Source organism: Camelus dromedarius, chromosome 2 (assembly GCF_036321535.1).
Source record: "Camelus dromedarius isolate mCamDro1 chromosome 2, mCamDro1.pat, whole genome shotgun sequence".
In the NCBI taxonomy this organism is placed as follows: domain Eukaryota; kingdom Metazoa; phylum Chordata; class Mammalia; order Artiodactyla; family Camelidae; genus Camelus; species Camelus dromedarius.
Genome location: NC_087437.1, coordinates 82,458,087 through 82,473,973, shown reverse-complemented (window position 1 = coordinate 82,473,973; position 15,887 = coordinate 82,458,087).

Here is a 15,887-nt window from a genome sequence, read left to right as displayed (position 1 = left end):
CAATATTTTGTGGGAGGCAAAGTTGGGACAAGCTGAACTGCAATGTAGTCCTCTAATAAAGGCCTCAGCCAGTCTTCTAGGAAGTTCTGGCACTAGGAATGGCCCTTCAGTATAGTCCCAAATGGAGGCAATGAGATTGGGCCTTTGTACCCTCCTCAGTAATAAGTTATTGGATGCAAGCTGCTCAAGGAAGGGAGTACAACTTTGGGTGAGGCAGATTCCTTTAGCCAAGGCCAATGCCCAGAGACAGTCTAAGTGAAGAGCTATTAGTAACCAATACTTTTACCAGGTACCAATACCTGGGGTAATGAGTGCTATGGTTCTGGAAGGGTAGGACTGTGCTCTATAGCATTCTCTATACCATCATTATTGAATCTACTCTTGAGTGAATATAAGCCTCTATTCATCTTTCAAAATTACTCAAGTGGCAAAGAAAATTGGAGCCAGGAGAATTCTTGGACATGTGATCAAGCAGACACTTTGAGAAAAAGGGATCTGCACAAGAAATGGCTCATCTCAAGTGTCCAAGAGTTTTACATTACCACAGCTGACTTCAGTGTAATTCACAATTGTTTCTAAAGATCCAAGACAATTACTCATTTATTTCTTCCTAAGAAAATCTTTTCCAATTTTATAAGTGAGGAAGAAATGTCATAATATTTAGAATAGAAAGAGTTGGTATGCTTCCAGTAAAGCAAACCCTACAACTGAGGTTCTTTTTAAACTGATTCTCCTGTGGATGAATAACTAGCACAGCCAAAGCCCTCCCACCATCTTTTGAGTTTGACCTATGAGCCTGTACAATATGACTTTTCAGGACAGGGATTTCTGCTAACCCTTTGTAATCAAGACATTATCCAGTCAACCAAAATGTTTGTTAAACTCCTGTGTGGCCATGACAAGAACTGTAAGATATTGGGCTGCTGCAATATCAGTGACTCCCAAAAATAAAGTATGTGATTTCTTTCACCAACATTTAATGTGCTGGATGTGACTAATCTGATTTTTCATGATGCACGTTTTAGTCAGTAAGAACTCCTGTGTTAACCATTGATACATAAATTTCCTAGAACTAAAGAATTAACAAAGTTCAGAAGCTAATTCCTCAGTCTAACTTCAATATCTGAAATTAGATCCCAATCTCGGGTATCTGGAATCCTCAAAGAGAACTAGTGAGTCCCTGATATCTAGAAGCACCAAATTTTGCTCTTGCTGATTTCTGATACTTTTAGGACAGCTTTACCCATGGAGGGGAAGAAAGCATTCATGCATTGTTGTTCATCAGTAAACCTTGAGAACTGGTGAAGGACTGAGTAGAGAACTAAACTTTTTAGCTGTCAGCAATACTTAAATACTTTTCAGAATGCTAAATTTGAAGACTTAATCCAAACACTATCTAAATAAACCAATAAATATAAAACACACATAAAGAACTAAATGTAAGAATGTGAGTTCATGTTAACTTGTTTATAAATAATGAACAGCTCAGGGAGACTGATTTTATATACAGTGCATTCTTCTCTTGGTGCTTGCCATGTGTTTAGGAAAATTAAAATGTATTACAGCTGGAAAGTCAGTGAACTGCTTCATGCCAATGCTCCAGACTTTTCTTCTGGATCCTACGTTCAAGGAAACACTTGAGACTATGCAGAACCCTTCCTGGACAAAGCAACCTGGGGATGATCCTGCTTGGCTTCCTTCTGTGTAGAAAAGGCATTGAGAATTTTTTAGGCTCTAGAATCATGTTCCTCATCACTATGCAAGCCATACTACCACTTGTTAAAATCCTACGAGGGTGACACTATTATTCTCATTTCACAGATGACGAATCTGAGACACAAGAGATGTTAAATGTCCTGTCTGAAGTCACAAGGCTAGTAAAATCGGAGACATCATTCAATCTTCAGCAATTTGCTTGGAGAACTTGTGGCTTTAATTAATTGGTGTGCTGACTTCTGCTCTCATTATTTATTAACAATATTAATAAAACCAGGAGTATTTGAGAATAATAATCAGGAATGAAAATATAAAAATCATATAAATGAAGCTGATTACCCTATTTGATCCTGTTTTTTGCCTAGTCAGGTGTGTGCATTTGATTTGCAAATCTTCACAAGAATTACGACCCTCAATGGCCCACAAATGTTTCAGACACTTAAAAAGAACTGACTGGATAATTCTTCTGGTCATCTTGAAAATACTGTTACAAAGACCATTCCTCTCAAAGCTCTGAATTATCCAGGTGGCATATTTGCTTTGCCAGCTAATTAATCTACTAAATAAATTTAAATAAATTACTAATACAGTTCTATCTGATGTGATTTTGGGGCTTATTTTTCTCGGCTTTATTTTTCTAAATAAAAGTATGAACCTACATTAGATTATCGTATCTCAACTTTTTCTGATTTTAAAAGAAATATACACTTAATATATGAAATCTAATGAATAGTGAAAGTTGTACAGTTGAAAACAACATTTATTTATACTCCTACCTGACAAAGACACTAGTAACATTTTCATAGACTTTTCTCCTCCTCTTCTTCCTCCCTCTCTCTCCTCTTCCTCCTTCATTTAGTTTTTCTGTACCGACACTATTAGGGTGGATTCTATAAGTATGGCTTTCCATTCTGCTTTATATCATTGCTTACTTGAATTAATCATTAAATATTCTTCAAAAGCAAAGAAGTAATTTTAGTGGCTGTTTGAATAATATCATATTATATGAATGCAGCTTAATGAATATTTTGACATGTTTGTTTGAAAAATAAAACTGTAAGACTCTTCTGTTCATCTCATTGCCAAAATACTATCACCACTTTCAGACACCTGCACAAGTCTCTTCAATGAGCTCCTGCAACTTCTAATCCCCACCAATCTAGTCTCCACCTGCAGTCAACACCATTGGCAAAACTGTATGATCGCTTTTAGAATAAACACCAGATACTTTACTGCAACTACTAATCTCTGGATGGTTTAGCTGCTGCCTCCATCACCAGTCTCTTCTTAAACAAACCCCCATTTTATTCCCTGGTCTCCCGCCATAAGATCTTTGCTACGGTTGTTTCCTCTTCCTAGAATTCATGTTATTCAATTATTTAACCTTTAATAATTCCTCAAGTTTCTTAGATTTATTGATCTTTTATACTGCCTTTTGATCTCTGTTTTATTTATTTCCCTTCTGATCTTTATTATTTAATTCTTTCTGCTAACTTTGGGCCTTGTTCTTCTTTTTCTAATTCATTTAGGTGGATGGTTAGATTATTTGAGATTTTTCTTACTTCTTGAGGAAGGCCTATATCACTATAAATGTCCCTCTTAGAGCTACTTTGCTATATCCTATATATTTTGGGGTATGTTTCCATTTTCAATTTTCTTGAGGTTTTCTGATTTCCTTTTTGATTTTTTCATTAACCAATCAGTTTTTGGTAGTATGCTGTTCGGTCTTCATGTGTTTATTTTTTTCCCAATTTTCTTTCTGAAAATGATTTCTAATTTCATGCTGTTGTGGTCAGAAGAAAATGCTTAGTATACTTTCTATCCTCTTAAATTTGTGGAGATTTGTTTTGTGACTTAGCATGTGATCTAACCTGGAGAATGATTCATGTGCACTTGAAAAAAATGTGTATTAAGGAATGTAATGTCATATATATATATAAAGTCCAACGGGTACACTGTGTCATTTAAGACCACTGTTGTTTCATTGATTTTTTTTGGGGGGAGGGGGCCTAGATTTTCTATCTACTCATGTCAGCAGTGTTAAAGTCCCTACTATTAATGTGTAATTGTCAATTTCTCCTTTTATGTCAGTTAGTATTTGCTTTGTAAATTCAAGTGTTCCTGTACTGGGTGCATGTATGTTAACAAGTGTAGTATCTTCTTCTTGTATTGATCCCTTTATCATAAGTAATGCCTTTCTTTGTCTTTTGTTATAGCCTTTGTTTTAACATCTATTTTGTGTGATATGAGTATTGCTACTCTCACTTTTTTGTCATTTCCATGTGCATAAAATACCTTTTTCTATTTTCTTATTTTCAGTCTGTGTGTGTCTTCAGCTCTGAAGTGAGCCTCTTGTAGGCCAGCATATAGAAATGTCTTCTTTTTTAATCCAATCAGCCACCCTATGTCTTTTGATTGGAGCATTTAGTCCATTGACATTTAAAGTAATTATTGATTGGTATGTACTTCCTGCCATTTTATTACTTGTTTTCCATTTGTTTTTGTAGTTCTTTTTTGTTTGTTTCTTCTTTTTGTTTCTTCCCTTGTGGTTTGATGATTTTCTTTAGTATTGTGTTTGTTTTCCTTTCTTTCTAGCTTTTGTGTATCTATTGTATGTTTTTGATTTGTGGTTACCATGGGGTTTACATACACTGAACTATATCTACTTGTTTTAAACTGGCTGCCATTTTTTTTAAACTCATAAAAGTGTTTTTACTGATTTTAACTCACTTCCTGGAAAGTTAATTTTTAAAACACTTTATGGGAGTTTGTCCATCCCTTGTGATACATTTTAAAATATCTACATTTTTTACTCCTCTATCCCACATTTTGTTTTTGATTTCATATTTTACATTTTCATGTTTATTCATTAACTGTTTACTATACTTACAATTGCTTTTATAAATTTTCTTCTACTCTTCTTATTGGCTTATTTAAATGGTTGATCCTTAGTCCTAACTACATATTTGCCTGCCATTCCTAGCAGATTTTCACTTTACTATATAATCTTATTTTTATTCCAGTTAAACAAGACCCTTTAATTTTTATTTCAGGGGAGGCTTAGTATTGATGAACTTTTAGTTTTTGCTTGCCTGAGAAGTTCTTTATCTTTCCTATTCTAAATTATAATCTTATGGAGTAGAGTACCTTAGGTTGCAAGATTTTAGTTTTCAGCACTTTGAATATATTATGTCTCTCCTTTATTATGTTTTACTAATTGTTACTTTTGGAATTAAAGTAAAGAGAACTGGATCAACCATCATTCTTGGTTCATGACACATTATCACCCTTGGTCCATGTACAGCTTACTTGGATTCATTTATTTACTGTTAAATAATACAATGAATCTTGGTTCCAATTACCAATCAAGAAATCTTCACAAAAATACACCACTTTGAATTGTATATTCATAATGTCTTGCTTTCTTAAAATTTTTTTAATTATATATAATATATATCAGTATGTAAAATACATATTCACAAATACATGCATAGTTATATGCATATAAATGTCTACATAAGTATATACAAATGTATCTATAAATATGTTTGTCTGTATATAAACATATGTATATGAATATAAATGTAAGCATACATATATATTGCTTACTTTGAACTTTGTAAAAAAGGCATTTGGCTTTTGTAGTCTTCTGTCACTTTTTTTTTTTTCACTCAGCATTTTACCAAGATTTATCCATGCTATTGTACATAGCTTTAATTCAATCATTTTTACTGTTTCATAATGTATTATAGGAATAAGCCAAAATTTATCAATCCATTCGCTTGTCAATGAGAAGTTTGTTTATTTTGAATTTTCTATTGTTAGTTTTCTATAAAGCTTCTTACATATGTATGCCTTCTGTATAGTTTAAAGAATTTCTCTTAAGTATATATACAAGTAATTTATTTGGGATTTCTAGGGTATACATGTGTTCATTTAAAATTACAGGAAACATCATACATCTAGACAAAACCATTGCCACAGTGTACATTCATCAGCAATGTAAAAGAGTTTCCACTGATCCACATTCTCTCCAACCCTCAGTACTATCACATTTTCTTAGATTCTGCCAAGTATATGCATAAAAAATGGTATCTCATTTAGGTATCCCTTTATCTCATTTTCTTGGTTTGCTTTCCCTGGGTAAGTCTGAATATCTCATGTGTGTTTCCTTCACTATAATATGTGTATTCAAATCTTTTAAGTATTTTTCTATTGGCCTTTGTCTTTTTTTTTATTAATTTGTAAGCATTATTGGTATGTTTTTGAGGGTAATTCTTTGTCCTTTATGTGTGTTACAAACATCTACTATCAGTTTATATTCTGCCCTTTTACTTTAAGAAATCTTTTAATAAATATAAGTTGAAATCTTAATTCAATTAATTAGTCTTTTCTTTTATAATCAACATGTTATCTTCTCTAGAAAATAAATATTTTGAAGTATTCCTTTTCACATTTAATTCCCTAATCTACTTGAAGGTGATATGTGTGTGTGTGTGTGTGCGCGCGCGCGCATGTGCACACGTGTATATGGTTTGAGACAGAAATCTAATTTCCTTTTTTGCCATATAGGTAACTGACTCTTCAATCTCCACTTACAGGGAAGTCTCTACTTATAACAGTGACTTGGCTTTCTACTTTTGTCCTACATGAAAGTGCACATATGTGTGTTAATGGGCTCTGTATAATATTCTATTGGTTTATTTTTCTATTTCAGCACTAATATTTCACTGCCTTAGTTGCTACAGTTCTATAATAAGTATTGATATCTGGCTATTTCATATTCTTTACTTCTCTTATTGAAATATGCAGGGTTACTCACTACTACTTATTTTTCTTATGTAGATATGTATTGGTCATTTGTTATTCCATATAAATTTTAGAATAGGCTTGTCATATTCCATAAAAACCTTGTTGGAACTGTGATTGGAATTATATTGAACAGAGAATTGGGGGGAAATTAACACTCCAACAACATTGAATATTTCTATCCACGTATATAGGATATATCTCAATTTATTTGTATTTTTCCTATTATTATTCAGTAAAATTTTATTAAATTCTGCCTATAAATCTTGCAAAACTTTATTGGGTTAATCCCTAAGTTCTTTATAGTTATTTTAGCTACTGTATATATTGCCCCTTGAGTTTTCATTTTCTAAGTATTATTCCTAGGATACAGAAATGCAATTGACTTTTGAATACTGAATTTATATCAACCAACCAAATTAAACTCTTATGATTTTTAATAAATTATATCTGATTCTACCACATTTTTATATAGACACTCATATCATTTGTAAATATCAATTTTATTTCCTCCTTTCAACTTCATGCTTTATTTGCTTATTGCACTATGTAGTACTTCAAATACAATTTTTTCATATAAGTGGTATAGTATTACTATACAGTGCTTGGTTCCAAAGGAATGCCTCTTATACTTTCCAATTTTGGATTATGTTAATTTGTTTTTATGGATATGTTACCAGATTTAGGTAATACTCTTCCAATCTTACCTTTATTTTTGTTTATTTGATTCCATTTTCACTTTATGTGTTCTTTAAGTTCAGAATTTTTTAGACCAAAGAATTAATATAGGGACATACTCTAGATACAATCAATCTAAAAACTTCCATCATGGATTTTTTTTTAGTCCTTTCTTTACCTATGGAATATTATAATGTATGTGTTTCACTAAACATTTTATTATATTTATATGTAAAAGATTCATAAACAGCGTCACAAACTTAAAACGTCTATTCAGGTCTTCAGCCCATTTTTAAATCAGGGTTTTGGTGGTTTTTTTTTTTTTTTGATGCTGAGTTGTATGGCTACTTTGTATAATCTGGCTATTAATCATTATTAGCTGTATCATTTGCACATATCTTCTCCATTCAGTAAGCAGTCTTTTGGGTTTGTTTTTTTTTTTTGAGTTTCCTTCATTGTGCATAAACTTTTTAGTCTGATGTAGTCCATTTGTTTATTTTTGCTTTTGTTTCCCATTACTTGAGGAGATATATCCAAAAAATATTGCTAAGACCAATGTCAAAAAGTATATTGCCTATATTTTCTTCTAGAGGTTTCACAGTTTCAGGCCTTATATTTTAGAATTTAATCCATTTTGAGTTTATTTTTGTATATGGTGTATACTGTCTGGTTTGATTCTTTTGCAGGTAAATGTCCAGTTTTCTGTATACCATATATTGAAGAGGCTGTCTTTTCCCCATTGTATGTTTTTGCCTTCTTTGTCATAATAGATTCACTGACCATATAAGTGTGGGTTCATTTCTGGACTCTCTCTTCTTTTCCATTGTTCTATGTGTCCATTTTTATGTAAATACCATACTACTTTTGATTACTGATTACTGTACCTTTGTAATATAGTTTGTGTCTTCATTATTTTTCACCAGTGTCTTATAGTTTTCTGAAGTACAGGTCATTTACTTCCTTAGTTAGATTTATTCCTAGGTATTTTATTTTTTGATACAATTATAAATCAGATTATTTTCTGAATTTTTCTTTCTGATAGTTCATTGTTAATGTACAGAAATGCAATGGGTTTCTGTATATTAATTTTTGTATCCTGCAACTTTGCTGAATTCATTGATAAGTTCTAACAGTTTTTGGTGACATCCTTAGGATTTTCTATGTATAGTATCATGTTATCTGTAAACAATGATATTTTTACTTCTTCCTTTCCAATTTGGATTCTTTTTATTTTTCTTATCTGACTGCTGTGGCTAAATTTAAGTATACAATATAGTATTGTTAGCTATAGACACTATGCTCTATAGTGGATTTCCAGAACTTATATATCTTGTATACCTGAAGTTTATACCCTTTGAACATCACCTCCCCATTTCCCATTTCATGCCCCTTGGCAATTATTATTCTACTGTTTTTATGAGTTTTACTATTTTAGACTCCATATATAAATGAGATCATATAGTATTTGTCTTTATGTATCTGGCTTATTTCACTTAGCATAACGTCCTCCAGGTTTATCATGGTGGCAGGATTTCCTTCTTTTTAAGGCTGAATAATATTCCATTGTATACACATACCACATTTTCTTTATCCGTTTATCCATCAATGGACATTTAGGTTGTTTTGATTTATCTTCAATATTGTGAATAATGCTACAATAAACATGGGAGTGCAAATATCTTTTTGAGATCCTGATTTCAACTTTTTGGAGAAATACCCAGAAGTGGGCCTCCTGGATCATAAGGTAGCTCTAATTTTTTGAGGGATACTGTTTTCCATAATGGCTTTACAGCTGCAGTATACAAGAGTTCCTTCTTCTTCACATCCTTGCCAACAATTGCTATCTTTTTCTCTTTTAATAATTGCCATCCTCCTGTGTGCTCAGTATGCAGGAGAATGCAGGTTTCTGGCTACAGAGGGGCACATACACAGTGGTGGGTGTGCATATCAGCTCCCTATTAGGCTACAGATGAGGGGTCCTACAAGGCTCTAGGTGGGGCTCTTGGTGGAGACCTTGAGCAGATTATAGGATCTGTGGCCTATTGTTAAGATCCACTGGGTACTGTAACCCTATCCTTTTCTCTTTTCCTAGCCATCCATAGATTTCTTAGCCATGCCAATCCCTTCTGGGTAGAGTTAGATATAAGTGAGTCTCATGGGCAACATCCTACAAGGCTGGAGAAGCTGGGTGCACATTTTGTTCTCACTATTGCCCCTGGAAGAAATAAAGGACTGAAGCATTCTCTCTTGGTCCTGAGCTGTGCTCCTTGGGAGTGGGGTGACACGAATAAAGTAAAATTGTTTCTCAATGCATCTATTTTCAGATTTTATAATCCGCAAAGGTGCTATACCCCCAGTTTCCCATAAAAGTGTTGTCATCTCAGAGTGGTTGTTAAAATTAATGTTTCTATGGGAGGTATGAGTGCTGGAAACTGCTATATCTCCATTTTGCTGGCATCATTATTATTATAATGGATTATAATTTTATTTTAAATGAGTTAACCTATATTTTGTTTTAATTTTTGAGTTTTAATTTATAGTATACACATATCAGTAGATATAAGCTACTTAACAAAATAACTTCAGGGTCTTCAATAATTTTTAAAAGTGTAAGAGATCCTGAAATCAAAAAGTTTGAGAGCAAGTCATCTCATATAGAATACCCATCACTCAGGTAAAAACTAATAATAATCCCATAATATCATTAAATATTCCAGTTAGAAATTAGAAGAGAAGAAGTAAAACTGTCACTATTTGCAGATGGCATGATACTATATATAGAAAACCCTTAAGTCTCCACCAGAAAACTATGAGAACTAATAAATGAATTCAGCAAACTTGCAGGATATAAGAGTAATATACAGAAATTTATAGCTTTTTAATACACTAATAATAAACTATCAGATAGAAAAAGCAAGCACACTTTTGTTTATACCTAGGAATAAACTTAAGCTAATCTAAAAACTATAAAATACCGATGAAGTAAATTGAAGATGATATAAATAAATGTAAAGATATACCTTATGTTCACAGATTGGAAGAATTAATGTTGTTTAAATGTCCATACTATCCAAAGCAATCTACAGAGTTAATGTAATCCTTATCAAATATCAAGGACATTTTTCACCAAGCTATAAGAGATAATCCTAAAATTTATATGGAAACTCAAAAGTCCATAAATTGCCAAAGCAATCTTGAGAAAAAAGAACAAAGATGGAGGTATCATATGCCCTGACTTCAGACTATACTACAAAGCTACAGTAATCAAAACAGCATGATACTGTCATGAAAACAGACACATAGATCAATGGAACAGACTAGAGAGCCTAGGAATAGACCAACACACTCATGGTCAATTAATATATGACAAATGAGGCAAGAATATACAATGAAAAGGACAGTCTCTTCAGTAACTGGTACTATGAAAAGTGGATAATTACATATAGAAGAATGAGATTAGAATATTTTATCACACCATATATAAAAATAACTCAAAATGGATTAAAGACTTAAATGTAAGGCCAGAAACCATAAAACACCTAGAAGAAAACATAGGCAGAACATTCTTTGACATAAATTGTAATAGTATGTTTTACCATCTGTCTTCTAAGGCAAAGAAAAAAAAAGCAAAAATAAACAAATGTAATCTAGTTAAACTTAAAAGCTTTTGTACAGCAAAGGAAACCATCAACAAAACAAAAAGACAACATACTGAATGGGAGAAAATATTCACAAATGATGACTGATAAGGAGTAAATATCTAAAATATATAAACAGCTTACAACTCAATATTGAAAAACAAACAACCTGACAAAAAAAAAAAAAAAAGGTAGAAGACCTGAACAGATATGTTTCCAAAGAAAAGATACATATGGCCAATGGACACATGAAAACATGCTCAACATCACTAATCATCACAGAAATGTAAATCAGAACCACAATGAGATGTCACCTCACAGCTTTCTGGATGCCTATCATCATAAAGTCTACAAATTACAAGTATGGTGAGGACGTAGAACAAAAGGAATCCTAGTACACTGCTGGTAGGAATGTAAATTGGGGCTGCCACTAAGGAAAAGAGTATGGAGGTTCCTCAGAAAGCTAAAAATAGAACCACTATATAATTCAACAATTCAACTCCTGGATATATAACTAAAAAAAAACACATTAATTTGAAAAGATACATGCACCCCAATGTTCACAGCATTATTATTTATGATAGCCAAGATATGGAAGCAACCTAAGTATCAATCAACAATGAATGGATAAAGAAGATATGGTATATACAATGGAATATTAGTCTTAAAAAAGATTGAAATTTTGTCATTCACACAATATGGATGGACCTGGAGGATATTATGCTTAGTGAAATAAGTCAGACAGAGAAAGACAAATACTGTATGATACCACTTATATATGGTATCTAAAAATACAGCAAACTATTGAATAGAACAAAAGAGAAACAGATTCATAGATATTAGAGAACAAACTAGTGATTACCAGTGGGGAGCAGGAGGGAGGAAAGGGGCATGGGCATGGTAAGGGTAGGGGATTAAGAGGTACAAACTAATATGTATAAAATAAATAAGCTACAAGGATATGTTGTACAGCACAGAGAATATAGCCAATATTTTATAATAATTTTACATGGATTATAATCTATAAAAATATTTCATCACTATGTTGTACACCTGAAACGAATATGTTGTACATCAAGAATACTTCAATTATTAAAAAAACACTCTAGACAGTATTCAAATTTCCCCATTTACTATTTTTTTGCTTAAATCAGAATCTAAATTAGGTCTAAATGTCACAATATAAGCTTCTTTAGATCTATAAATTCACAATTTTTTTTCAGTTTATTTTTTGAAAAGATTTTTTTTTTCTGTACAGTTTTTGCAGTTTAGATTCAGTTAATTGCATCCCCACAGTATAATTTAACATGTCCCTCTACTCCATATATTTTTTGTCTAATATTTAGTTGTAGAAGCATGAGTACATTCAAATTGAATTTTTTTGGCAAAACATCTCAAAGGTATTGCAATGTAAAGGTTTTTTTTTTTTTATGATATTACTAGTCATTGGTGATCATTATCTAGATCTGTTAATTTGCTAGAGGTTGCAAAATGGTGATATAAAAACTCTGTTATTCCTTCTTTGGTTAGTAAATGGAGCACTTCCACAAAAATAAAGTTTTCCTCTTTATTTCCAAAAGGAATCCAGAATAATTGCAGGAAACTTGCTAATTCTATTTGGTCTCTCGTAGGCCCTCTTTGATCCATGGCTAAAAGAGAACATTTGTGATAGAAGTGGAGAATAATTCTCACAGCTAGAGTCAGTTAAAACCAATGCTGATGAACTTAACTCTCCTCTTCAGTTCAGTGATAGCAAAGTTGACTCCTGCCTCTGTAGTGGAAGGTAAGACAGGCAGGAGACCACAGAAAGAAACATCCTCTCACCAAAACATATGTGAAATGTTTTAAACTTAACACACTCTCAGAAAATCTATAAATTAAAAATCATGGTTTATTTGTACTTATGATTTCATTTTGTTGAAAGCTCTCTTTGTCCCTTAGGCACACAACTGAAAATCTGACATTACTTCTGTTGGTGTATATCATAATGAATTTTTTAAATTATTCTTTATAAAACCAGCAATTTCTCTGCCAGATCAGAAGAAGACCATTAACTTTTAAGAGACTGTTTAGCCCAAAAGCAGCAGAGTAAAAGTGAAATATCCTCAGAGCAGTAGATGCTGTTGGGGTTTCCTGCAAGACACTGGCTCATGTGACCCACACTGTCAAGCTCTGTCTGGTTGCACATTGCCCACATACCAGTGTACATTCTTCACACAGATGAAGTGTATTTTTCTTTCACTCAGCATAAATTGTCAGCATAAACCCAAGGCAGCATTATATATGTTATCAAAATTCTTCATTTCTTGGGAATAAACAACCAAGTATGAAACATGATTTTTTTTTTTTCTTTTTTGGCTTTCTCTGGTTTCTGCTGAAAACTTCAAAGAAGCTTAGCGGATATGTGAACTGTCATGATTCAAGGGGCACAGCATGTCAGGTTTATTCAAAAGCTGGTTGAGAATATTTGGTGGATTGATTCAGAAAAAGAGACTGAGGATGTATACTTCAGAGTAGACTGAGCATGCTTGTCACTAATTCATACCTGTACATCATTTTCTCCAATTCCAAAAAGGTGAACAAAACAATCCAAAGGGATAGCACAAAACATTAATTCAAAATGATAAACTTTAGCTCTTTAATTCTAAACATTCTGATTAGAAATGAAAGGATTTCAGACTACAAAGAAAATGGCCCATGTGGCTGAGACAGTCAAGACATTAACATTTGAAATATCGACACTCAAGTGTTTCATTTCATAAATTTCTGATGCTAAGAATGATTTAGGTGGTACTTTATAACTTATAAATAATTTTTATACACATTTTCTTAGTGAAAACTCACAAAATCCCCATGAACTTACTGTCTCCAAGGCCCATGCTCTTTCATTCAATCCCCACCAAGGTTCTATTTTTTTGCTGTTGTTCTTTAAGTATTTTAAGTATATAATCTCCTTGGTCTTGGATTTCCCAGCCTTCAGAACTGTGAGAAATAAATTTCTGTTGTTTGTAATCTACCCAGTCTGTGGCATTTTGTTATAGCAGCCTGAATAGACTAAGACATTGGGTAATGAGAAAAATGGCATCGCCGACAGAAAAAAGATGTTAGACTAAGATTTTTTCCACATACAAAACTATACATATTTTCATTTGAAGTCCTCTTCATTTAAAATTCAATTAATTAAAAATGATTCCTATAATCTAATCTTCACTAAATCTCACTTAGCCCAACTACATGATTGACATTCTTACTTGGATATCTTATAGGCATATCAATTTTATAATTCTGCTTAAGAGAGGCCTTAACTTCCACTCCCTGACAATTCTTCTTTTCTGAATCTTCTTCATCTCAGTAAATGGCATCCCTGTAGCCAACTGCTCAGGTGAAAAACCTAGAGTCATTCTTGATTCTTCTATTTCCTTCACCCCACTACCATCACTAAAACCACCTAAATCCATCAACAAATACTTTTGGCTATAACTGAAAAATATATTCCATTTCTGTTTACTTCTTTTTATTTATACTTGTTCAGCCTGATCTAAGTCAATGTTATTCCAACTTTCATGACTGCTAAAATCTCCTAGCTGGTTGTTTCTCTTCTACTCATGCTCCTCTATAATCCAAACCAAAACTAGAGTAAAACTAGCTTTAAAAACATGAAACAGATTTTTTTTCAAACTCTCACATCAAACTCTTCAGTAGATTCCTATTGAATTTTGAATAAAATCTAAATGACCCATTAGGTCTCAAATGGTCTGACACTGCCCTTATCTATGACTTCTCCCTCTTTTACCCCCTCACTGTCTATGCTTGTAGCACATTACCCTACTAGAATGGGCCAAAATCTTTCCCTCCTTGGGGGCTTTGCTTCTAGATCTCTGCATATCTGGCCCCTTCAAGACTCAGTCTCAGCTCAAATGGCACCTCCCCAACTGACATTCACTTGTAACTAGTCGTTTCCCCCCATCCTAGCCCAGCACTTTCTATTACAACATTTTATTTCTATTTATTTCATAGCATGCATAACTAAGTTAATGTATTTGGTTATTTGTCTGTTTCTGCCTCCTTACCCCAATGTCATCCCATGAAGTGGGGGATCTAGTCTGGTTCACTCCTCTATGCCTTGAGTTGTACCTGTAACACACTCAGTTCTCACTGAATGTTTGTTAAATGAGAAAAAGAGTAAAATCTCTCCTGTTTGTGTATATCAATATAATTCTGGCTATACAGAATCCCCATTTTGTGCTAGGCCTGAAGATGGGAAAATATGAGGGGAAATGTACATTTTTCTGTAAGGATAGCTAGAGATCCAGACTTGCATAATGGAAAACTTAATACCACAAAGGAAAACAAAAAAAGGGCGAATAAATAGTAAGAAATATTTGGAGATATTTGTGGAGAGTTATATCCTCATTTCACAGGCTCTGAGTGTATACACTGTCAGAAGAAGCCCATGCCACAGCCTGGTTCGTGTGCTACTGCTTCCGACAGAACGAGGAGAAAACCGGGCTTGTGGTCTAATATAGCAGGACTGATAGTTTAAGAGGCAGTAGGATTAATGCTTCCCATTATGACAGGGCTTCTCACCCTCAGATCCCAGAGGGTAGAGACCAAGGACCACATAACCACCAAGGCCAATGCTCTGACTTCTGGAGAATATTCAGGCCCCAGAGCGAGTAATGAGTTAGGCCTGGCAGACTGCATGTTACCCTGAGACGAGATGAAGAGAAAGAGAGCAGGGATGGATGAGTGCCCATGGGAAAAGAAGAGTATCCGCTCTCACACAAACTATTGTGCCCTCCATAACTGGGTTCAACAGAAATCTGGCAGCAAGAAAAGGGAACTGAAGGAAGCAAAAAAAACAGCAGACAATCCCCTCCTCTCCCATTCTTTAACTTTCCAGTGAGGAAATAAAATGCTGCTACCAGATGTACCATGTAATGACATTAATTATCTCATTCTGCCATTAACAAGAGAGAATCAATTCATATCATTAGCACGAGACCACCTAAGAAAAAGTAGCACATTGTAGTGATTATTAATTTA